Consider the following 26,720-nt stretch of genomic DNA (forward strand, 5'->3'; position numbering starts at 1 on the left):
ACATCTCAGAGAATACAATATTGCATAGCACTGGGCTTGGGAAGCTCTGTAGCATTCTAAATTATAAAGAATGAGTGGTAAGCAGTGCAGATCTGAGATTATGGAATAAAATAGTGAATAACCTCTTTTAGTATTCTCCGAAACTCAGTAGGATAGGATAAGAATACACTAAAGGAAAATTATGGCCTATTCAAAAGAAACATCTGTTATATCAGAAGGCAGAAAAACTCTGGAAGTCAAAACAATATATATACTCTCAGAAATCCATGAAAATTCAAGCAAGCATAGAGGATGTAACAGAAGTGATACCTCTATGAAAGATGAGACTACAGTCTAATCTGCTGTATTGAGTAAATAAAAACTTTGTGTGCAGAGCACACATTGGCCAAGATGCAAATTATAATAGTGATTTGAGGCTTTAACCATCTGGACATTCACTGAAAGTTTCATTCAAATAAAAAAAAAAAGTTCCTAACTTTTTAAAATTTAACCTGTCAGAGGTGAGGGGGAAACTGATCAAACATCTAGAATGGAATTAATCTCTCTTTTTAAAATATTTTATTTATTTGACAGAGACAGCCAGAGAGGGAACACAAGCAGGGGGAGTGAAAAAGGGAGAGGGAGAAGCAGGCTCCCCACTGAGCAGGGAGCTGCATGGGATGCAGGGCTCGATCCCAGGGCACCAGATCATGACTGGGATCATGACCTGAGCTGAAGGCAGATGCTTAACTACTGAGCAACCTAGGCACCCCTAGAATGAAATTAAATCTTTTGGGCAGGGAAGAATTGATTGCTAAAGTAATGGGAACTTTGGGGAAAAGAAATTATGTCACTTTGGAGTCTACATGGTACTGGAAGAGTAGAGTGCTGAGTACAGTTAGATGCACAGCATAGATTTTAAGAAGATAGTTTTAAAAATATTGAAATATATCTGAGGCATGAATCTATGGCGTGAAATTCTGGAATGGACAATGACTCAAAAGTTTAGGAAATTAAAAAAAAAAAAAAGACTTCTAACCTACCCCTTTAAGAAAATGGGAGGTACCAATAGAAATTTGATGTCTACCAAAGAAGCTCTGTAATGACCTTAGATTTAAAGGAGTTATAAACAAAATCTAAATAGGAAACATGACTGTCTAGATATGTGTGATATTTGTACAATAGGAAAAGTTGACCTAAAGAGCAAAGTACAAAATGAGGTAAAGTTATTACAAAAAACAAACACAGCAAGAAGGGAGAAGAGCAGACCCTACACCAGGTACACCAGACACAGGGAACTATATTGGCAAGATGAATCCCCATAACATTTGGCTTTGAAAACCAGAGGGGCTTATTTCACAAGTTTTTACAGTCAGTGGTACTCAACACCAGGAACCTTAAAAAAGCAGTGGGCTTAGCTCTGGGAGAGCTGGAGGGTGATAGGAAACTGAGTCCTTGATCTTAAGAGATTGCATAACAAACAGTTCCACTGAGATAGAGCACAGAAGTAGCAGTTTGAAAAACACATAGGGTGTACAGGAAGGAGATTTATTTACTAATCTCAGAATCTGTGCAGGAGAGACAGGGGTCTTTAGATTTCCCCAAGAAAAAAATAGCTAGCAGGCACTATTTCCCTCCCCCACCCCATAGCCTAGAAACACAGACACTTATGGGAACTAGCACACTCTCCCTCTAGCTCCTAGGCTACAGGTTCCCTCCCACAGCAGACACTTGTACAGCTTATCAACATGGCAAGCCCTGTCCCCACATTCTCTCCAACCCTCCAACCTGCTCCCTACAGGAGTCCATTCAAACTAGAGCCACAAGCTTAGTAGTATGCAAGTAATCCTGACAATAACCAGCACCAATCCAGAGTGACTCATGCCCTGGGGAGAGGAGAAGATAACCACACACACCAGCTCCACCACTGCAGCCCCAGCAGTAACCTAGGGGTAGACATCCAGTCTCGCTGTAGGCCCCACCTGCCAAAGAAAGCCTCATAGGGGACAACACAGGGAGAGCACCCTGCAGTTTGGTGTGACTGTAGCTCTGGTGAATACCTGGTCTGACCTAACTCAAGCCCAAGGGAGCCCTACACTGACTGATTCCTTGTCCATAAGAGGTAAAGAGAGCCATTGCAGATGACTGGACAAACACAGCCACAACAGAAGATTAATGCAACACACACAGAAGATACCCCTGAAGAGCCAGGTCTTGGTGAACAAAGGACATTGCACTGCAGGACACTACAGGACCACTACTTTGAAGAGCAGTAGACACAATTCACCTTCCTAACACAGAGAAACAAAGAGTTGGACAAAATGAGGAGACAGAGGATTATGTCCCAAGTGAAAGAAAAGAACAAGATAAAAATCATAGCAAGACAGCTAAACAGAACAGAGGTAAGCAATTTACCTGGTAGAGAATTTAAAGTAATGGCCATAAAGATACTCACTGGACTGGAGAAAAGAGTGGAGGATTTCAGTGAGAACCTCGATAAAGACATACACACACACACACACACACACACACACACACACACACACAATCAGAGATGAACTCGATAGCTGAAATTAAAAATACACTGCATGGAATAAATAGTAGACTAGAGGAAGCAGAAGAATGAATCAGTAACCTGGAGGAAGGAGTAGTCAAAAGCAAGTTGAACAGGAGAAAGAAGACAGAATTAAAAACTGGAATAGATTAAGAGAACTAAGCAACACTATAAAGTGTAGAAAAACTCGCATTATAGGAGTCTGAAAAGGAGAAGCAGGAGTAAAGGGGGCAGAAATTTTATTTTAAAAAATGATAGCTGAAAACTTCCTGAATCTGGGGAAAGAAACAGAAATCCATATCCAGGAAGCACAGAGAGCCCCCAACAAAATCAACCCAGGGAGGGCCACAACAGGAAATATAAGAATTAACATGGCAAAAAGTAGTAATAAAAAGAGAATTTTAATAGCAGCAAAAGAAAATAGCTATGTACAAGGGAAACTCCATAAAGTTATCAGCTGATTTTTCAGCAGACTTCGCAGGCCAGAAGAGAGTGGTATTATATATTTGAAGTACTGAAAGACAAAAACTTAAAGCCAAAAATACTCTATTGAGTAAGGCTATCATTCAGAATAGGAGAGACAGCTTACACAAACAAAAGTTAAAGGAATTTATGTCCACTAAACCAGCCTTATAAGAAATGTTAAGGGGCATTCTTTGGGTAGAAAGGAAAGAACATACATAAGCAGGAATAGGAAAAATAGGAAGCATTAAAGCAGTAATATTAACTGTATCTGTAAAAATCAAGCAAGAGATTCACAAAATAAAAGGATGTAAAATATGAGACCATATACCTAAAATATGGAGGTGGGTGGGAAGTAAAAATTTAGTGCTTTTAGAATGGGTTCAAACTTATGCATATAGCAGTCTATATTAAATTGAAGAATGCTTAAGATGTTATATATAAACCGAATGGTAATCAAAAATCAAAAACCAGCAATAGATATGCAAAAAATAAAGAGAAAGGAGTCCAAGTATATCACTAAATAAAGCCATCAAGCCATGAGAGAAGAGAGAAGGAATGCTGAACTACAAAAACAACTGTAAAACAGGGAACCATAAAATAAATACATCCCTATTGATAATTACTTTGAATATAAAAGGACTGCCTATAAGACACTCATGTCAGACCTAAAGACTTGTGTAGGTTGAACGTAAAGGGTTGGAAAAATATTTCTCATGCAATTGGAAGTGAAAAGAAAGCCAGGATAGCAATACTAATATGGGACAAAATAGACTTTAAAGCAAGGACTGTAACAAGAGACAAAGACACTATATAATAAAAAATGGAACAATCCAACAAGAAAATGTAACAATTGTAAATATGTATGCACTGATCATGGGAGCAACCAAACACATATAGCATCTGTTAATAAGCATAAAGGAAATAATTGATAGGAGAGTTTAACAATCCACTTATAGCAATAGATAGATCATCCAAACAAGAAAATCAACAAGGAAACAGTGGCTTTGAGTGATACATTGGACTAGATGTGTCTAACAGATATATTCAGAACATTCCATAGTAAAACAGCAGAATATACATTATTTTCTAGTGCACATAAAACATTCCCCAGAATACGTCATATGTTAGGTCACAAAACAAATCTCAACAAATTAAAAAAGAGTAAAGTTATATCATGCATCTTTTCCAACCACGACATTATGAAACTAGAAATCATCCACAAGAAAAAATCTGGAAATAACACAAACACACGAAGGTTAGTAACAGCTAAACAATGAATGGATCGACCAAGAAATCAAAGAGTAAATCAAGTAGTACACTGAGACAAGTGGAAATGGAAACATAATGGTCTTAAATCTTTGGGATGCAGCAAAAGTGGTTCTAAGAGGGAAGTTTATACCAACGCAGGCCTACCTTGGGAAGCAAGAAAAATCTCAAATAAACAACCTAACCTTAAACCTACAAAAGAGAACCTACAAAAAGAACAAACAAGCCCAAAACCAGCAGAAGGAAAGAAATAATAAAGATTAGAGCAGAAATAAATAGAAACTAAGAAAACAACAGATCAATGAAAATAGGAGCAGGTTCTTTGAAAAGATCAACAAAACTGATAAACCTTTAGCAAGACTCATCAAGAGAAAGGCAGAACTCAAAATGAGAAATGGAACAGGATAAGTAACTGATACTACAGAAATACAAAGAATTATAGGAGAATATTATGAAAAATATATGGCAACAAATTGGACAAACTAGAAGAAAAAGATAAATTCCTAGAAACATATAACCTCCCAAAAGTGAATCAGGAAGAAATAGAAAATTAAAACAGACCAAATACCAGCAATGAAGTTGAATCAGTAACCAAAAACTCCCAACGAACAAAAGTCCAGGACCAGACAACCTCACAAGTGAATTCTACCAAACATTTAGAGATATACTTCTCAAAATATGCCAAAAAATGGAAGAAGAAGGAAAGCTTCCAAATTCATACTATGAGGCCAGCTTTCCCCTGATACCAAAACCAGATAAAGACACAGAGAGAGAGAGAGAAAAAACAAACTACAGGCCATTATCTCTGATTTACATAGATGAAAAAATTCTCAAAAAATATTAGCAAACCAAATCCAACAATACATTAAAAAAATCATACACGATGATCATGTGAAATTTATTTCCAGGATGGTTCAATATTTGCAAATCAATCAATGTGATACACCACATCAATGAGAAAGGATGAAAACTGTATGAGCATTTCAATAGATGAAGAAAAAGCATGTGACAATGTATAACATCCATTCATGATAAAAATCCTCAACAAAGTAGGCTTAGAGGAAAAATACCCTAACATAATAAAGTCCATATATGAAAAACCCACTGATAACATCATACTCAGTGGGGAAAAACTGAGAATTTTTCCTGTAAGATCAGGAACAAGGATGTCCAATCTCACCACTTTTATTTTACATAGTACTGGAAGTCCTAGCCACAGCAATCAGATAAGAAAAAGAAATAAAAGGCAGCCACATTGGTAAGAAAGAAGTAAAACTTTCACTATTTGCAGATGACATGATACTATATATGGAAAACCCTAAAGACTCCACCAAAAAACTATTAGAACTGATAAATGAAATCAGTAAAGTCACAGGATACAAAATCAATTTACAGAAATTGGTTGCATTTCTATACACGAATGAAGTAGCAGAAAGAGAAATTAAGAAATCAATTCCATTTACAATTGCACCATAAACCATAAGATACATGGGAATAAACTTGACCAATGAAGTGAAAGACCTGTATTGTGAAAATTATAAAACATTGATGAAATAAATTTGAAGATAACAGAAATAAATGGAAATATATTCCATACTCATGGTTTGGAAGAACGAGTATTGTTAAAATGTGTATACTGCCCAAAGCAATCTACACATTTAATGCAATCCTTATCAAAATACCAAAAGCATTTTGCACAGAACTAGAACAAATTATCCTTAAACTTGTATGGAATCACAAAAGACCCCAAATAGCCAAAGCAATCTTGAAAAAGAACAAAACTGAAGGCATCACAATCCAAGATTTCAAATTATATTACACAGCTGCAGTAATCAAAACAGTATGGTACTGGCCCCCAAAAGACTCATAGATCAATGGAATGGAATAGAGAGCCCAGTAATAAACCCATGATTATATGGTCAATTAATCTTTGACAAAGTAGGCAAGAATATGCAATGGCAAAAAGTCTCTTCAACAAATACTGTTGGGAAAACTGGACAGCTACATGCTAAATAATGAAACTAGACCACTTTCTTACACCACTCATAAAAATAAACTCAAAATGGATTAAAGACCTAAATGTGAGACCTGAAACCATAAAAATCTTAGAGGAGAGCACAGGCAGTAAATTCGCTGACATTAGCCATACAACAATTTTTCTACATATGTCTCCTGAGGCAGGGGAAATAAAAGCAAAATTAAACTGTTGGAACTACATCAAAATAAAAGTTTCTGCACAGCAAAGGAAACAATCAACAAAACAGGCATCCTACTGAACAGCTTCACAGGTGAAGATATACAACTCATTACCAAAATAATAAGTAATCCAATTAAAAATGGGCAGAGAACATTAATAGATATTTCTCCAAAGACATACAGATAGCCAACAGACACATGAAAAGATGCTCAACATTGCTCATCAGATAAATGCAGATCAAAACCTCAATGAGATATCACGTCACACCTGTCAGAATGGCTAAAATCAAAAACACAAGAAACAACAAGTGTTGGCAAGATGTGGAGAAAATGGAACTCTTGTGCACTGTTGATGGGAATGCAAACTGGTACAGCCACTGTGGAGGACCATATGGATGGAAAGGAGAGAGAGGAGAGGGGAGGGGAGGGGAGAGGAGAGGAGAGGAGAGGAAGAAAAAGAAGAAAGAAAGAAAGAAAGAAAGAAAGAAAGAAAGAAAGAAAGAAAGAAAGAAAGAAAGAAAGAAAGAAAGAAAGAAAGAAGAAAGAAAGAAAGAAAGAAAGAAAGAAAGAAAGAAAGAAAGAAAGAGAAAGAGAGAAAGAAAGGAAAAGAAAGAGAGGGAGGGAAGGAAGGGAAAAAGAAAGAAAGAAAAAAAGAAAGAAAGAAAGAGAAAGAAAGAAAGAAAGAAAGAAAGAAAGAAGAAAGAAAGAAAAAGAAAAGAAAGAAAAGGAAGAAAGGAGAGAGAGAGGGAGGGAGTGAAGAAGAAAAGAAAAGAAAAGAAAAGAAAAGAAAAGAAAAGAAAAGAAAAGAAAAGAAAAGAAAAGAAAAAAAAAAGAAAAGAATGACCACATGATCCTGAATTCCACTACTGTGTATTTACCCAAAGACTATGAAAACACTAATTCAAAAAGATAGATGCATCCCTCTGTTTATTGCAGCATTATTTATAATGGCAAAAATATGGAAGCAACCCATGTCCAACAATAGATGAATGTATAAAGAAGTAGTATACACACACACAGACCTACATTCAGCCACAACAAAGAATGAAATACTGCCATTTGCAACAACTTGGATGCAACTAGGGGGTATGATGCTATGTGAAATAATTTAGTCAAAGACAAATACCATATGATTTCAGTTATATGTGGAATTAAAGATACAAAACAGATGAACAAAGAGAAAAAAAGGCAAAAAGCAGACTCTTAACTATAGAGAGCAAACTGGTGTTCACCAGAGAGGAAGTGGGTGAGGTATGGTTGAAATATGTGAAGGGAATTAAGAGTACACTTATCATCCTCAGCACTGAGTAATGTATAGAATTGTTGAATCTTTATATTGTATACCTGAAACTAAAATAACACTGTACATTAATTATCCTAGAATTAAAAAAAATACGAAAGAAAAAAGTTTTAAGCATTAAGTAAATTATCATCATTTACATCATAGTATTTTTTTTTTAAAAAATCATGGCTTATATTCATTTGGTTCAAATTTGAATCATGATTCATTTGTATATTTTTATCCACTGAAGTTTCTAATATTCTTTTCACTTTTTTGTTGAATAAAGTAGCATGCTATTGTCCTATTGCCAATATCACACCAAATCTTTTTTCATGGAGCCCAACATGGAGCTTGAACTCACAACCCTGAGATTAAGACCTGAGCTGAGATTGAGCTGCTTAATCGATGAAGCCACCCAGGTGACCCTCACACAGATTCTTTATCTGACAATTTGGAATGAAATCTGTGACCCTTTCAAGATAGTCTTTATGGAGCCTTTGACTTGCCTTCATCCTATAGTTCAATTGTATTCTAAGGATGTTGGAAAGTTGACAAACATTTGCATGCACTGTTCTCCTGGATTAAATATATTATTTCTTTGGACCTTTAACCTCCTCTTTTAGTATTTGTTTCTTTATGTGAAGTACATTAATGCATATATTTCCTTCTTTCCTTCTTTTACATATAAAACACATTCATTGGCTCTCATTTTTTATTGTTAGTTTTGCTTGCTATGGAAATATAGTTTAAAAATTCTAATTTAATTATTTCTCCCTCAGACTGTGAAGATATTGTTCCATTATTTTCAAGGATACTGTCTAATATCAATCTGATTCTTATTCTAAGTAACCCTTCCAGCAACCTTCACCTGACTCTACCCAAAATATTTATTGACAACTTTTTCCCCCTTAAAATACTGAAGTTTTGTAAGACTGTTTCTCATGAGTTTTATAATTCATTCATATAGATGGGCCCTTGGGACATCCTTTCAGCCTTAAGAGTTGAGTTTCCCTTTATCTTAACGGAACTTGAGATATCATCTATCTATCTATCTATCTATCTATCTATCTATCTATCATCTATCTATCTATCTATCTATCTATCTATCATCTATCATCTATCTTCTCTTCTATTGTTTTATTGCTCTTCTTTTAAAATATTTTATTTTTATTTGTAATTATTTTTATTTGATATCTTCAAATAAAAGCTATTGAGTATTCTGAATCCAGTCTCTATGTCTCATCTTTTTTCTTCTTTCTTTCACTTTTAGTTTTCTTTAATATATCTTCCTGGCAAGTTAAAAACAATATGTATTATTTTCTAATAAATTTTCCTAATAAATTTTATGTGCATTATATTCAGAGGCACTCGTATTACCTATTACCTTTATAATCCTTATAACTTTAAAGATGCTTTTCCATTTCTTATTTTTGGAGAAGCAAACATTGCAATCAGCTGCTCCCTATTACTTTGTGGGAGAAGTTTTGGATTGATCTAAGAACACTCAAGGCAGAGAGAAAAAAATGCATGGAAAGTAAAAGCATAATGAAGTATTAGTACCATCTACAATAAATATCTAGTCATTGAAACATCAGGAGAGTTGGAGAACCAAAGAAATCTATCATACCTATTCAACTGGTTGTGAATTAGGAAGAGAGGTGGAAGACATAAAATTACTTCTGAAATAATGAGTAAGTTACAAAGGGCTCAGAAAAAAAATGACTAACAGCACAGTAAGGTGTAGAGCAGATAAAATACAAAGAGGTAAGAAAAGAAAACTGAAATTAAAAAAAAAAAAAAGATGTTGAGGGACCATAGAACAAAGTGATAAATAATGAAGCTAGGCAATGATGATACAACAAACATATAACTGCAGTCCTAATAGGAAAAACGGAATAAAGGGATAGAGCAAATATTTAGAATTATAATTCATGAGATGTCCTTAAAATAAAAGATTTGTATTCACATTATTGAAAAAGCACATTCTGTACCAAAGAGAATTGATCCAGAATCATCAGTACCAAGCTATTTCCTACTGAAATTATTAGAAAAAAAGAATAAGAAAAAGAATACTGTCAGCTGCAAGTCAAAAATACATTTATTGAGGATTTTTTAAGTTATACTGTTGTAACAAAATACCCTTAAAAGATAACGCCATCTTATTAGATAGTTGAGTCACAGAAGGTGTTGAATGAAGGAAGGGAAGGAAATGAATGAATATATTCTAATTTTATTACTTATCAGTTTGGAGAGCCAAAATATACTGTCTAAAGAAAGAGAGAGCCTTGAGTGTCATATGTTGGTACTAATTACAATAGGACACAATAATAGAATATCTTAAATATCAGATATTAAAAGAAGAATAAGTAAACTATGTAGTGAACAGCAACTAATGTGGTAAACCTAACATAACATGGCAGAACTGACAAAAATTTTAATAAGATTAAATTGCTTATTAAAAGAAAAAAATATCTTCAGTTTGCTCACAAAGCAAAATCCAGTTATCTGTTGTAAGCAACAGACATATAATTAAAGAAATTCAGGAAGCTTGAAGGTCATGGATATAGTAGGTTTGTGGGGAAAAAAAATGGAGGATACAAAATTGGTAATAGACAAGGTAGAATTCAGTCATGGAAATATTAAGCAAACAATAGAAGTCAGTTTACAATTCTAAAGGCAACAACTTAAAATGATGACATGACAGCCATGAATATTTATCCACCAAATAGCAAAGCAGAAGTTGTCAGGTAGCAGAAGCTATCAGGTATCTGAGGCAAATAGGCTGAAGCCCACACATAACAGAAGACTTTAATATGCTCTTTTTACTAAGGAGAGATCAAATAGTCAAAAAGCAAGAATAGAGAAGACCTAAACAGGATAATAAAGTAGATCTTATAGATGTATAATGAACTTTGTACCCTAACAATGAGAACAATTAAGAAATAATTTAAAAATAAAAGTAGAAAAAAGGAAATGAAAGCTTTAAACATTTTACAAAACTCTATACAATAAACTTGATGAATTTTTTTTCTAGAAAATAGAGTTTACCAAAATTATACCAAATATTACCCAGAATAAATGGAAGATTTCATTCCACGGAAACAAACTAAGAGTTATCCTTCTAAAATGCATTAAGTCCAGGTGATTCCACATGGGAATTCTACAAATCTAAAAAAGTGAATAATCACAATATTATCTAAAATGTTTCAGAGCACATGTAATGAAAGAAAGCATCCAAATTCTTCATACAAGGCAAATAGAGCATTTATAATAAATCTCATAATCCTGCACAAAAAAGAAATTAAAGACCAATCTCATTTTCCCACAAATCAAAGTCTAATGCAGTATCTAATACAAAGTGTAGCAGAGTCCAGTATCACATTCATCACTTTAAAGCAATGACACACTAAAGTTTTATTTTAAAATGACAAGATGAGATTAGTATCAGCTGACGTGTAGAGAACACACATTTGCCATCATTTAATATAGGCATTGAGAAATTCTTGGACTTATGAGTGCTGGAAACAAGGGATGGTGCTAAAATAATATTCCTTGTATTTTCAGGTGAGAGGCTATCCTAAGAAGGATGGTCAGTAATCTAATTTATAATGTTTAAACTAAGTAGATGATTTGCAAAAATTACTATGTCTTTTTTACAGTTATTACAAAAGCAATAAGCTTCCATATAGAAGTATAAAAATAAGAACAATATACCATATTCTTATTGCCTACAGATTGCTGCCATAGACATTTTATGTTTATCTTTCCGGATCTTTTCTAATATGCAAGTATGTGTGTTTGTGTATGTCTCTGTGTGTTGTCAGAGCCTGTCTAAGCTATTTTACTTGAAATTAAAATGTTCGTCTACATGAAATACTACAGTCTAGTGCTCTGTTTCTGGAGCTCTAACAACTAATATCACATTAGATCAAATCAATTTGTTCAATAGAGAAACATGATAAATTAATGAGAGGCTAAAAAATATGTCTTTTCTGTGCTAGTCATTGAATAATTAAATAAGAACCATCTCATTTAGTCAAAAACAATAAGAAATTCCATATGCAGAGGTGTACAATATTATTCTTAATTCAAAGAAAATGATAGATCAAAGAAGATCATTTAATTTATTCATAGGCACATTTTTAATAAGAAAGAAAATTGGGATTTGCATCAAGACCTAACCAATCCCAAGACCATTTTGCTTTTGCCATTTTTGTTTTGTTCTTTTTGGGGTTTTTTTGCTACATACGTCCTTTCTTCCACATTTTTCTCATTGTTCCCTGGATAAAACCCGAGCTAGTATCCTTGAACATACATTGTCACTCTGTGAGATCTATCAGAATTGTGGTACACCTGTTGTCTCCAGTTGATCACCAAACATACTACCAGCACTCACACTCACATACTTAACTCTTCTCAAAAACAGTGCTGCTATTATTCCATAAGAAAAAAAGTATACTCTGGCTCTTTTCTGTTTATAAAATAAATTCACATTAAATAAAAAGATCTGACTATTCCAGTCAGTAACCTTCTATGCCCAAAATATCTATCCTGTCCCATCCAGCCAGTTAGCAGTAACACGCTCGCCCTCAGTAATCAGAAAGTGTAGTGTGAGTTGTTCTGTTGTGGGATACCTTAATATACAGGTCTTAGGGTCAGAAGGAAAATAAACGATACAGGTTATTTTTCTGTTTCTATGTTCTTTTACTTTACTGCCCATAACTTTAATGCCTGTGTGCCAAATGAATAAGGGTTATGGCTCCTTTGAAAGCCCCTTGGAATTTATTTCAAAGGCTTGCATTGGCCAAACATGCATATTGACCCACTCTTTGCCTTATTTCCTGTTTTAATTGAGTGTCAAAGGTTACACGTTGCTATTAGAGTAAGACATGACTGGCAGCAGAGGTCAGGGACTCTCTGGCATTCTATTAGAGCCATAAAAACAAAACAGAATGATAATTTCACCTGTTCTAACCTCAATTTTTCCAGGATGGGACAGACATTGACCTTATTGTTCGTCAGCCATTGACTCTATAAACTTCAGCTACCCTAATTCTGCTTACTAAACAATAAGAGTGCTTTCACAACAAGGATGAAAAATAAAACAATGTAAAAGACTCAGAGATGACTCAAAGGAGAGACATATCCAGGTGACAGAAAAGATAAAATAACTTCTTTTTTATTCCTAGGTCATATCCCTCGTTTGGATAGTTTACAACAATAACGGTTTCTACCAACAACTTTCAATTTTATCTTCTTTTGTGGAATACCTTATAACTTCCTTTATGTGGACAAGTACAAGCAATAAATCTAATAAATTGCTCGTGCTACCTAAAACCTATTTGTGGCACTTGAAGGGTTTATGAATTTCTGTGAAAGTTTTCCTCCACCTTCCCTACCCTTCAAAGTTTTTGGCTGAAATGTAGGTAGACTTTCAAGGGCATAACTAATGTCGTTTCTCATCTCTTTTCCAAAGAAGATAAAAAAGAAAGCATATGTTAAGTGTTTCCTTTTAAAAGTATTTGAAAATGATTTCTAATCAATAATTTAATGAAATAAATAAAGGTTATAATCTGAAGATAAGTTTCCTCCAATTTCAGAGTCTGATTTTATGTAGTTTTTTTTTTCTGATGAATAATTGAATAAAGTTTTAAAAGCTGGATCTTTTAGATAATAACAAATATTTGTTGGTGGTTTTCCATACTTTAAAGGGAAGCAATTTAAGGTTTAAATATTGCTATTTGGTTGCGTCTTTTCATGAAGGATGATTCCTACTGTTCAAAGTTGTCTGGAAATCTCCTAAAAGTTACCCTTGTCCTCACTTTAAGACAAGTAATAATTTTTTTTCTCTTAACCTACCCATTGTTTTGAAGTTATGATTTGGGGATTAATGTTGAATTTTTGATTATCAGAATAGTCATCTTCTTTGACATGAACTTGATTTTTAGTCTTACAAATATCAAGGCAGCAAGTAAAAACAAATTAAAAACACATAAATTTCTTGTGGAATTATTGATGTTTGTGTTAAACTGACAGATACCAATTCACAAATTAATGAGCTGTCATAGAATTCCTAGCACACTTCTTAGAAGTGCATTTCTAGGGACACACTTTTTATATGGGAACATTAACAGCTATAGGAAAAGTAGCAGTATTTTAATTCTTTGATTTTTCTTTAAACAACAAATCAAATAGTGATTTGACACATATTTAACTGAAAAATAGACCAGATTATTAGCAGATAAAAAAGTAAAATTTTCTCATTTCATAAATTGACTTAAAGTTTTCCATAAATGATTTCAGCTTATTAATACACTGAAATTACATGGTATCATGAGAAGTATGTCACATCCTTTATTTATTTCACTGAAATGCATTGTAAGGGATACAAAAACTGAGCAACCACGTTAAGTTTCCTTTAAAACTTAGCAGATTCAGTTGAATTTTCTATCAACTTGATTAGCAATATCTTTAAGATTGATTTTTCCCCTCATCAATTGAAATGTTATAAATCACTGCTGCTGCTGACCTGAATTTGGAAAATCTATCCAAGTTGAAGTGTTGTTTCTAGACGGAAAAGTTAACTCAATTGCTTATTTTTCTGTCTGTCTTCACTTCATGGATCCTTTCACCTCTTCCATGTGAAGAGTTTTTGCACCATAGATTTGTGACAAATGGCTCAGATGGTTCATAACTTTTTTCTGGGAACATTTACCACTAAAGTCTTATATCTCCATGAAGAGGGGGTGGTCTATTTCATGAGTTCTCTAGAGAAAGTTCATATTCCTTTCATTGTAGAAGTCCCAATGACAAGCATATTGCCTGATACATAGTAGAAGCTCCACAAATAAATTGATTTGGTCACATTTGACAGGCAATTAAATCTTGGTAAAGAGAATTTGGCACACTTTAATCATAATATTCCAGAAATACATACTTATAAGGGCATTATATATGTATATATATAAAATTCTTAGAATGAACTCACTCAAAATACCAAAAAAAAAAAAAAAAAACGGGGGAGGGGGGAGGCCCTTGTAGTGTTGTTGTAATACAGCTTTAAATTTACCTAATTTAAGGAAGGTTCTAAGTTTGACAAATTCTGTATTACACAAAATATGTACAAAATACAAAATATGTATTCTCTAAAGTCACATGAAAGAGACATAACAAAACTCACCCTCGCTAAACTCTTTGTAATTAACTGACCTCTTCTCCACACACGTGTTACCACGTCTCTTATAAATACCTTGCGTTTGAACCTACACATTTAAAAAGGCATTAATTACTTATCATTGATAGTGCTTCATAAATAAGAAGCAAGCCATAAGAAATGTGAATAAAAGGAGTGGCATGATCTAGGTTTTAGGAATATTTGGAGCAACAATGAGTCTGAAAAGAGGACAATCCTATTTCATTCCCACTGATGTCCGTATCCATGGAAACTCCCTTTTAATAGCATCCACATCACACTGGAAAAACAGGTATGCTACCTTTTGAAAGTGAGTGCATTAAAAGAACCCAGCCCTTTGCTAAGAAGGTCAGCTCTTGAAAGCCTTCAAGAGCTTTGGTAGCTGAGAAAGCTGGAGGGCTGTAAATCCTTCGTTCGTTGCTAAGAAGCTTGGCTCCTGAGAATCACATCAGTGCTCTCTAACACAGAGAATGGAATGTGAATCTTTTGTTCCCTGCCTATGATGTTGCACTCCTGAGTACTTGTTTCCTTAGCTAAGAGAACATGCAGGAGAGTCCTATTACGTGAACCTAGAGATTAATTATTAATAGACACAAACTGAGAAAGACAGGCAAAAAGATGTACAGTGTGTAAAGAAAGAAGACTTACTTGCGAGAATCCAGATGGCAAATGCCATTACATAGAAATATATGCACTAAAATAATTTTCACATGACAACATTTTAAAATATTTTGTAGTCTCAGCATATCTTTTTTTTTTTTAGTATGATAAATATCTGTCAAGGAAAATGCATTCCCCATTGGATTATTCGACACATTCATTGAAAGTAAAAGAAACAATACAAAGGTCATTGTGCTTTTAAATCAAACTGTGGCATACCAGAACTGCTCTTCCTTTACTATACAGTTAGTAATCAACTTTAAACAACTGAATGAGGACTACTTATTGTTGTGCAACAAAAAATAAACACAGCATATTGTGGCTCTGTGTATAAGGCAATGCATCAACTTTTCCTATTTGCACAACTAAAAATAATACAGATATGTTAATTATAGGTGATTGTTATATTTAGTGATCATCATAAATATCTTTAAACATTAAAATACTTCTAAAAATTGCTGTACTACTTCTTATCTATATTAATTTAGAGAGATCCATGTGGCCATGATAGACCTTAATGGTAGCATTAGATGGCTAAACAATAAAAATCACTGAGTTATTAATAATAATGTTAGTTTTTATAATAATGATGACATTTATTGACCTACTGTGTGTTTCAGGTACTATTATAAGTACCTTACATACATTGAGTGTGTTATGAATGCTCAGTACAACCTTGCGAATTAGGTACTTCTTTGTATTCCATTTTACACAGGAGGCACAGAGAGTTTGAGTAATTTGTTCAAGGTTACAAAACATAAGGCAAATAGTGGAGCTCAGATATGAACCCATGCAGCATCAAGAATATTTTTTAATGATAGTAAAACAAGGGTGTGTATATTTTCTGAGTCGAGGCTTAGAAAAAGAAATCATGATAATCGTTCTAGTTTTCACCTGCCTACATGTTACGAAGCCATATCTCATGTATGAATTGTTTTGATCTTTGGGGGCCTTCTGTAAGAGTGCATAGCATATTACATAGCTGAAAAGCATGATGCTTAGGGATGGCAAATGATTTTTCCAATGTCATGTTTAGTGAACAGTATGGTATGGAACCAGAACCAGCTTCTAACACTCATTCTGCTCTAACACCTTCCTCTGTTCTTTATATAAACAAAATATTGCAGCAAGCATCCTAATGACTCAGGTGATGACGGAGTAGTAAGTACAGGTATTAATTAGCAATTCATTCACCTTCTCAAAAGCTTTCCTCTTACTAGATGCTACTGACAACCTCAGGACTCAGAAACTTGTGGCCATTTTCACTTTCTTCTCAAACCCAGTTTGTAAATTGTGATTGTTCTTTAATTTGTAATTTAAAATAAATTATTTTTCTTCCAATTTCCACTATTATGAAAATACTTATTCACAACCTTATGCCTGGATAACTGCAAAAGACTCTTAGCTGTTTTTACTGATCCTGCATCTCCTCCTTTCAACCAAACCTCAATAGTATGATTAATCACGAAATTCTTGACAAAGTATATATGCTGAAGCTTCTTGCTGCCCTAGTGTCCAAAGCTTGGATGGGAAAAATAATACTGTCTGAGCATTTGAACCCAAGCTCTGCACTTACCAGCAGCTATGTGACATTTAGCAAGTATATGACTTTAACTCTCTGTGCCGTGTCCTCTTTCTAATAGGGATGATAACGGTACTCACTCAAATAGATTGTTATAAAATCTAAATGAGTTATCATATGTCAGGTAAAAAGAGATTGTCCAGCATATAACAAGTACTCAGTAAACAGTCATTCTTCTTCTTCTTAACCAATTTATTTTGTTCTTCTGTAGGATACTTAGAGGAGACATATGGTTAAATGCATCTTCCAGTCCACCATTTTAGCTTAGAATACTGGCTGCCTATCTTGGTAAGTGTGGGATATTAAGAAGTTTGCTCCGATCTAAATCTCAGTTTCTTTGTCTATCATGCGGATCTTAATAATAACACCTCCTACAAAAATTGAGATAATAGGGGTGGCTGGGTGGCTCAGTCAGTTAAGCGGCTGCCTTGGGCTCAGGTCACGGTCTCAAGAGTCATGGGATCAAGCCCCACATTGAGGTCTCTGCTCATCGGGGAGCCTGCTTCTCCCTCTTCCTCTGCCCCTCCCTCTGCTGGTGCTCTCTCACTCTCTCTGTCATATAAATAAATAAAAATCTTTTTAAAAAATTGAGATAGTAGGGGCACCTGGGTGGCTCAGTCGTTAAGCATCTGCCTTCGGCTCAGGGCGTGATCCCGGAGTCCTGGGATCGAGTCCCACATCAGGCTCCTCCGCTGGGAGCCTGCTTCTTTTTCTCCCACTCCCCCTGCTTGTGTTCCCTCTCTAGCTGGCTGTCTCTCTCACAAATAAATAAATAAAAATTAAAAAAGAATTGCGGGGGCGCCTGGGTGGCACAGCGGTTAAGCGTCTGCCTTCGGCTCAGGGCGTGATCCCGACATTGTGGGATCGAGCCCCACATCAGGCTCCTCCGCTATGAGCCTGCTTCTTCCTCTCCCACTCCCCCTGCTTATGTTCCCTCTCTCGCTGACTGTCTCTATCTCTGTCGAATAAATAAATAAAATCTTTAAAAAAATAAAAAAATAAAAAATAAATAAAAAAGAATTGCGATAGTAAATATATAGCATTTATTCCACACTAAATGCTCGATAGTTGCTATTTTATTATTTTACTGAAACTGTTTGTTGGAGGGGTGGCTATAAGAAATAAGCATCTGAAATCATTTACTGAGCTATTTTGTCAGGATTATACTACTTAATATTTTTTTTAAATCCTATAGCCATAACTAGTTTTGCAAATAACTATATTTCCCTTTTGAATTTGCTTGCTATAACTCAAACAAACCCCCAAATTTGGAAGCTGAATTCAGCAAACGAACAGAATCTCCTAAAGTGCATTTATATTGCCTTCATTCTACTCTTCCACCTTAATCTGTCTTCTTCCCAAGTTGATTTGTCTATTGATAAAGTGAGGATACAAGAGTTTACTCCCCCCCCACCAAGCTACTATTAGATCAAAATACAGTCAGTTTCCAGTTGCAGATGGTATGGATTCTAAAAGTCCTTTGAAAGTCATAATATTTTTCCTGTATGGAAAAGTTGCATATGCTGATTACTGCTCCCTGGGCAAGTTAAAAAAAAATCATTTAACAAATATCATACAAATGTGATACATGATACATTTGCAATGGGCAAAGTGGAAACCAATATAGAGAGGGTCATGATGCTGATCAAGTGAGAAATGAGTGCCACGCGCAGGCCGTTTTCTCTGGCCTTCCTAGTTTTATTGCTATTCTTTCCAATCAGTGGTAATAAAATCCCCATTTTTCCTCAATATATTTCCTTATAGACACATGTCAAGTTCTGGGACTCTAACATGAGAGATAAAATTTTGTTAAATGCATTTGATAGAAATCAGACTTAACATATTAAGGACTCACATGTCTTATTTTGGATGCAAGAAAATCATATAACTAAAAAGCACAGAAATCACCCCCCCCCAAAAAAAAAGCCCATGTTCTCTTGCTAGGTTGAAAATCTGACATACACTTTTTCGAGATAGAATTTGTTTTTACTACTTGTGATTTATTTGATGAATTATTCTCATTTTGGCAACATGGTTACCGTATAATCTTTTCTTTCTTCCGACTTTGCCAGATCTAGGGAAAAATCACTGCTATTTGTCATCATTTTTTTTTTTTTGCCATCCCATTCTGTTCTGTCCATTATTAAAAGACAAATATTGTATTCATGGTAATTACATTACTGCTGATAGTTCCCTTTGTTTTTTGCTCTTCATCATTAAATGAAACTCAAGCTTTCTTACTCTATTGGAAAACAAAAAACCAAAAAAACTATCTACTTAGTTACTACACAATTGCCTTTCACTTAATGGACTGGATAAATTCCAGCAAGGCTAGTGAAATATTTCCCAGTGATTTTCATAATAACTCAGAAGTGTCACCAGCTAGACAACAAGACCTGACCTTTTACTCCCCACCTGCTTGTATTCACCGACATTTGTCCCACAGTCTTCCTTAAGCTCTTCTTTCCAGCTTATCTCTTAACTCAGGCAAAAGGAAACTGATTTCACCCCTTAAGCGATAGTGACTGCCCAGGCAAGCCCTCCAGCTAGCCCAGACCACCCAGACCAGTTTGAGTGTAGCCCCCTTTATGCCTGCACAGATGGACAAGGGAGTGACCTCTAGAATGACAGTTACCTTTACCTCATTATAAGACTAAAATCTCTGCCCAAGTAGGAGCACAAGCCTCATTTATGTCGCACACAATATGTGTATAAGCATGGGGGCGCCTGGGTGGCACAGCGGTTAAGCGTCTGCCTTTGGCTCAGGGCGTGATCCCGGCGTTATGGGATCGAGCCCCACATCGGGCTTTTCTGCTATGAGCCTGCTTCTTCCTCTCCCACTCCTCCTGCTTGTGTTCCCTCTCTCGCTGGCTGTCTCTGTTCTCTGTCAGATAAATAAACTCTTTAAAAATATATATATATGTGTATAAGCATGTTTCCTTAAGCCGCACGTGTGGTCTTATGCCCACATCTACATATGATGACAAGGCTTCCCTATCTAAATATTCTTCCTAACCCTAAATACAAGGAATCTGTCCACCCTTCCTCGGAGTCAAAGCTTTGGAAGTTATCCCTTGTGATCTCCTTTTTTCTGCATTTTACTTTGTGGGTCAACTCCACCTGGTGTAGTTTCTATCTGTGACTCACCAAGGAGCAAACTAACATTAGATCAGTTACAGAAACTTATTCCCACACTGGGGGAAAAAGGTGCCAACTTCAAGTCCGTTCAAGTCAGCACTTGCCTCACCTAAGATACCATGCTGACCACTGCCTGGTATAAACAGAGGACAAAGATACTGGCATTCCCCTAAAGTAATTAATAATCACTATAGAAGGGATAGTTAATATGCAAATAAGTCTAAGATGAGGGAGAACACAAATGTCTTAAAAGACATACTAAAAATATGTTATGGGATTTCAGATAAAAGAGATATACTACTGTTTTAAGGAAGAAAACAACATGGGGTGACTGGGTGGCACAGTCGGTTAAGCGGCTGCCTTTGAATCAGTTCTTGATCTCAGGACGCTGGGATCGAGTCTCACATGGCTCCTTGCTCAGCGGGGAGCCTGCTTCTGCCTCTGCCTGCTGCTACCCCTGCTTATTCTCCCTCTCTGACAAATAAAATCTTTTTTTTTTTTTTAAGAATTTATTTATTTATTTGACGGAGAGAAAGACAGCCAGCGAGAGAGGGAACACAAGCAGGGGGAGTGGGAGAGGAAGAAGCAGGTTCCCAGCAGAGGAGCCCGATGTGGGGCTCGATCCTAGCACCCTGGGATCATGCCCTGAGCCGAAGGCAGACGCTTAATGACTGAGCAACCCAGGCGCCCCTCTGACAAATGAAATCTTGGAGAAGGAGAAGGAGAAGCAGAAGCAGAAGAGAAGAAGAAGAAGAAGAAAAGAAGAAGAAGAAGAAGAAGAAGAAGAAGAAGAAGAAGAAGAAGAAAAGAAAGAGAGAGAGAGAGAAAAGAAGAAAGAAAGAAAAAGAAGAAAAAGAAAGAAAGAAAGAAAGAAAGAAAGAAAGAAAGAAAGAAAGAAAGAAAGAAAGAAAGAAAGAAAGAAAGAAAGAAAGAAAGAAAGAAAAAACAAAAGGCTTTGTGGCTTTTTGACTATGGGAAAAGGGGAGAGGGCATTCTAGATGTTGTAAAACTACACAAAGGCAGGGAGATAGGAATGTGTGGATCTCTTAAAAAGTAAGGTCACATTGGATAAAGCATATAAGATATTTGCAGAGGAATACTAGAACATGGAGATTTGTAGATACTGCACAGCTTTAAATGTTAACATAATTATACATAATTAAATAAGTATTTAAGAACAAATGAAGGCTTTTGACCAAAAGAATAAAGATATCTGGAGCTGTACAATTATTTTATGCAGAATGATTTCAATAAAGGACCACCCAAATGGGGTTTTATTATTAAATCTGTAATGGTAAAGTTTATGTGTCTATTTGGGCTATGGGATGCCCAGATAGTTGCTAAAAAATTATTTCTAGATGCATCTGTGAGAGTATTTCTGGAAGAGATTAGCATTTGAATTAGCAGACTGAGTGAAGAAAATTCACCCTTATCACTTATTACCCTTATCATTGGGAGGGCATCATCCAATCAGTAGAGAGCTCTTGAACATCGGGCTTCTGAGCGCCTTCCTACCCCAGGACTAAACACCAAGGGGCCCCTGTTTCTCAGGCCTTCAGACTCTGACTGAACTACACTACTGGCTTTCCTCATTCTGTAGTCTGCAGATAATTAAGTGAGCCAATTCTTATAATAAATCTCTTTCTTATGTATATCTCTGTCTATCCTGTTGGTACTGTTTCCCTGGAAAACTCTGACTTATACAATGTCCTTCCAATTTGCTTTTCTTCTTTGGCACAGGTAAAGCTCTGGCGTTCCCTCCAGACATTCATTTTAAATAGTTAGTGAGAGACAGTAGCAAAACAGTTTCTCTGAAGGAACAAAAGACCTAGCAGGATATATATGTTCCAGGTGGGGTGGGGTAAAGTGAAATGAATAATATAAAATGCCATAATACACACACATTTGATCTCTAACATATTATTAAGTGAAAAAAGTATGGTGTAGAACAATGCATATATTCTGTCCCACTTATGTAAAAAACAAACCAAAATCTTAAAAAAAAAAAAAGAAAAGAAAAAACAAAAAACCCAAAAAACAAAAAGAAAAAACTCAGAATAAAAACTTGATGGGTACAGCTTAGAGAAACATGAAAAATTTGCAAAAGGATTCACAGGAAACTTGCCTACTTGTAATTTCAGGAGAAGCAGTCTGGGGTTTTTGGTTAGTAGGGAGAATATGCCTGAACTACTGCCATATTTCATCAAATTTGGAAAGATATAGACTATCTTCGATTTAATAAAAGATAGTATATTTTTATTTGGTTTTGCCCTGTGCATTTATGTTCAGTAGTGAAAAAAACAGTGCTGGCTAACAAATCAGGGAGTATTATGAGCTCTTGCTATAGACCAAGCATGCTAAGCAGACTTCTTCAAGAATTACTTTATGATCAATAAAATTTAGAAAGTCTAGATTTTTTGGCTCATTTAAAATATTAGTTGGAGAATGTTAGATATTGAGACACTAATATTTTATTTTCCCTGTCCAAATTAAGCGTGAATTAAAAATATACCCTACAGCATGGAAAGGAGGAGGAGGAAGTGGAGGAGAAAAGGGAACTCTCACAGCATGGACTCAGAGGTGGCGGCAGAAGGTTAATATAGTGGCTCACAGAACTTTGCTCCTGTAGATAAATACTTGAACGTGGGAGATGGTGATTCAGTTAGCCTTTCTGATTATTTTAGAATTCATCAGTAAGGACAATGTTAAAAGTGTCTTTAAAAAAGTAGCTCTTGATACCTAAAATACAATATTAATATAATAAATAAAAATAATGTTGAGAATGTCAACTAGAATTATTGAACATGGGTTCAACAAATGAAATTTATTTTACCTAGTTTTTAAAAAACGGGTGGTTAATATCCCATCTGACTAATGAGAAAAGTGAATTTCTGAGAGATGTACCCAAGGTCCCAGATTTAACTGGTTTCAAAACATTAAGCCTAAGCAGACAGAAAGGATGGGTTTTAAGACCCATATTTCTTGGGAAAGGAAGTATAAATGATGTCCTTCATTACATGGGTAATCATTGTATTCTTATTCAGCTAGCTTCTCCTTCCTGGGGAGGTGGGTATAAGGTGCCAGGGGAAGAAGTTAAGTAGGTGTATAACCCACATCCTGGACCAGAGATTTTTCTGTGCTTTCCATATATGCTGAATTTCCTCTGATATACTGAATTTTATCCAAAAGAAGTCTGGAATTGTTCTTTCTGATAGGAACAGATGTTTCAGAAGAATTTAGGAAAGCATAAGATCTTTCTATTAAAGTGTTCAGGACTTACACTTGTGACCAATATGGAGTAACAAGGACTGGATGTACTCTTCCTCTTAAGCAATCAAAACCAGACAGACACAATATGACAAACAATGGTTTTCAAGAAACTGGACACCAGACATTGAAGGACAGGGTTGTAAAACATGTGAAGTGAGTTTTAGGATTTCCTCAGCTTAGTGTCTTGAGAGACTTTCCACAGAGCTGCAGAGGGGGGTAAAGCTTGAAGGATTCCCTGAATTGAGGAGAAAGGGCTGATGTTGAGAGAGATGAAGATGGCTAGAGTTTGGATGGAAGACTGGATAAGATGAAAGCTGCACATGACAGAGAACCTGTAGATTTGCAGTCTACGAAGTATTCAGCAGAACACTGATAGTTCATGGGTGTGAGGACACTGTATGAGGCTAAGGAAAGAACCATCCGAAATCATTAGAGGAAACTGTCCAGAGATCACATGTGGCCAGAAGTAGTACCTATTCCTAAGACTCAAACTGGAAGATCTCATTATTCAATGGACATTGATAGAGCACTCAGAAGGATCTTGCCTTGGTTGTGAGGAACAATTATTTTTGGTGATGCCCAACGTATTTCAAAAGCCAGACCGAAAGTTTCAAACTGTTTCCAAGTGATTTGAGTTCCAAAGAAAAACTCAAGCTGAATTTGTAGGAATACAAATATCCAGTCCCCAAAGAGTAATATTTTGTTTAAACACCTTTTAAAGAGATTAAAATTCTAAGTTTTAAATCTTATTTATCTCCCCATGCAGTCACCATTTTGTTATCATGTAGTGTTAGTGAGAATTTGAAACAACTAAACTTTCCATACACTTATGAAATGATACAACCAGTTTGGGGAAAAATTGGCAATTCTTAAAAAAGTTAATCACACAACTACCATAGGATCTAGCCATTTCACTCCTAAGTATTTACCCAAAGGAAAATGAAGCATATGTCCATAGAAAAATTTCTACATAAATATTCATAGCAGTTTTATGTGAAATAGTAAAAAATGGAAGCAATCCAAATGTCCATCAAAAGACAAACAGATAAGCAAACTATGGTGTATTTATATAATGGAATACTAGTCCGCAATGAAAAGGATCAAACTCTTGATATATACACCATGGATAAATCTCAAAATAATTATGCTGAGTGGAAGAACCAGATATAAAGGAGTACATACCGTGTAATTCTACTCTTATAATCTCTAGAAAATAAAAACTCAGTAGTACTGTCAGAAAACAGATCATTATTTGCTTGGGCTTGGGGGGCTGTGAGTGTCAAGAGGTAGAGATTACAAGGAGGCATGAAGAAACTTTAGGAGTGATGGATACATTCACCCTCTTGAGAGTGATGTTCATATTTCTCAGTTGTATACCTATGTCAAACTTATTAAATTGCATCTTTAAATATGTGTGATTTATTGTACATCAATTACATATCAAAAATACAACTTAAAGAAACATTTGTAAGACTCCAAAGTTAAATTTCAAAAAAAAAAAAAAACCTTCTAGTGTTATTGTCATAATCTACTACCTAAGTATTTATGAAGATACGGCAAATAATCCTTATTCATACTGGTTCTGCATGCCTTTGTTTCTACTTCTAGGTAACCACTTTTATCTTCAGTTCTATGTATCCAAATCACAAGCTTTTTACAAGCTCATTTCAAAGGCTACTTCTTCCATGAAATGAAGCCTTCAATGTTCTCTTATGCTGGAAATTATTTCTTGTTCTTCTGAATCTCTGTAAACTTCTAGTATGCATCTCTCTGATGATATTTATATTCTTTCCCTTGTTCACAGTTTTAAAAGTCACTTTTTTTCCCCTTCATAGCCAGGACCTTTGTATTAGTGAGATAATTTGAAAGACATCAGTTCAATTTATAAAAACTATTTTTTTTTTTTTTTGATGTCTTGATGCTGAGAACCCTGAGGAGTGAGGCTTTTGATGTCTCTGGCTTTCAAAGTACAGAGTCCACCCGAGGTATTTTCCCATAGTATATGCCATTCCTCCTAACTTCAGCCTTCTCCAAAAATCACATGACAGGAAGTTGAAAGTACATATAATTAAAAAAAAAAAAATTAGTGCTGCTATAACATTTGTCCCAAATTCTAAGGTATTTATTTTGAAATGTTCCTCCTCCTCCTTCTTTTTCTAGAGAGAGGTTGGGGGAGGGAAGGGGCAGAGGGAGAGGGAAAATCTTAAGCAGGCTCTACTCCCAGCACAGAGCCTAAGGCGGGGTGGGGGGTGGTCTGAGTCTCACAATGCTGAGATCATGATCTGAGCCGAAATAAATCGAGTCAGATGCTTAACTGACTGAACCACCCAGGAACCCCCTACTTTTTTTTTTTTTTTTTCTAAGCTATATGCCTTGTTGGATATTCTCTCATTGAATCCTCTCCACATTCCTGCATATTACCCATTTCACAAATGATGAGAATGAGGCATCTCAAAGGATTCAGAAGTAACAAGGTCAAAGTTACCCAGCTGATAGGTGAGGAGCCCAGCACCAGTAGCTATTGCATTCTGGCTCCAAAGCCTATGCTCTCAATCAGCACATCATGTCAACTCTGCAACATACTAGCTCCAAAGGAAAGGCCAAAGAATTTAAGGCTAACAGAATCAGAGCATATTTTTGTAGGGTAGGGGTGTAGGTGTACTTTGTTTTAATTGACAACAAAATGCATGTTGATATTTATAACATTACCTAATACTTTGACTCAGGTCATTGCTCGTTTTAATAGGGAATTCAAACTAAATCTGCCATTCATGCTAATTATTTTCCTTTTAAAAAAGATTAGATCACATAGTATTTCTTTTCAATATCTTTTAATACTGTTTGTGTTTGCTTCTTGTGAACTGTCTTAAAAATATCTTCTTATAGTTGATTTGTTCAATTTAGAATATAAACAAATTCCACACATACTTTGATGTCTTTTAAGTATCTTCTAATTATGTGTTTCTCCTACATTTTTATGACATTTATTTTTAAGAAAAGGAGTCATGGATTATTGTCCTTTTAAAGTCTCCCCATCATAAATTACATAACATCGCTATTAGATTGTTTATGAATTATGGGCTGAGCTATGTCTTACATAACTTAGAATATATCTCAGGACTCGGATAAGAGTTTT

General features: G+C 35.3%; 1 long non-coding RNA gene across 10 annotated transcripts in view; it reads left to right on the forward strand.

The window, feature by feature from the left end:
• The window catches only part of LOC123781326 (uncharacterized), a 1,008,785-nt gene that overhangs the window by 912,544 nt on the left and 69,521 nt on the right, over nt 1–26,720 (forward strand). For 7 of the 10 annotated variants that reach the window (XR_015727453.1, XR_015727456.1, XR_015727455.1 and 4 more), the window contains one exon: nt 17,388–17,464. The exons of the other annotated variants lie outside the window; for them this stretch is intronic. This is a non-coding gene — a long non-coding RNA (uncharacterized LOC123781326). The remainder of the gene's footprint in view (nt 1–17,387; nt 17,465–26,720) is intronic. 10 annotated transcript variants of the gene reach the window in all.

This window comes from Ursus americanus, chromosome 18 (assembly GCF_024610735.1).
Source record: "Ursus americanus isolate L20-20 chromosome 18, mUrsAme1.1.p, whole genome shotgun sequence".
NCBI lineage: Eukaryota > Metazoa > Chordata > Mammalia > Carnivora > Ursidae > Ursus > Ursus americanus.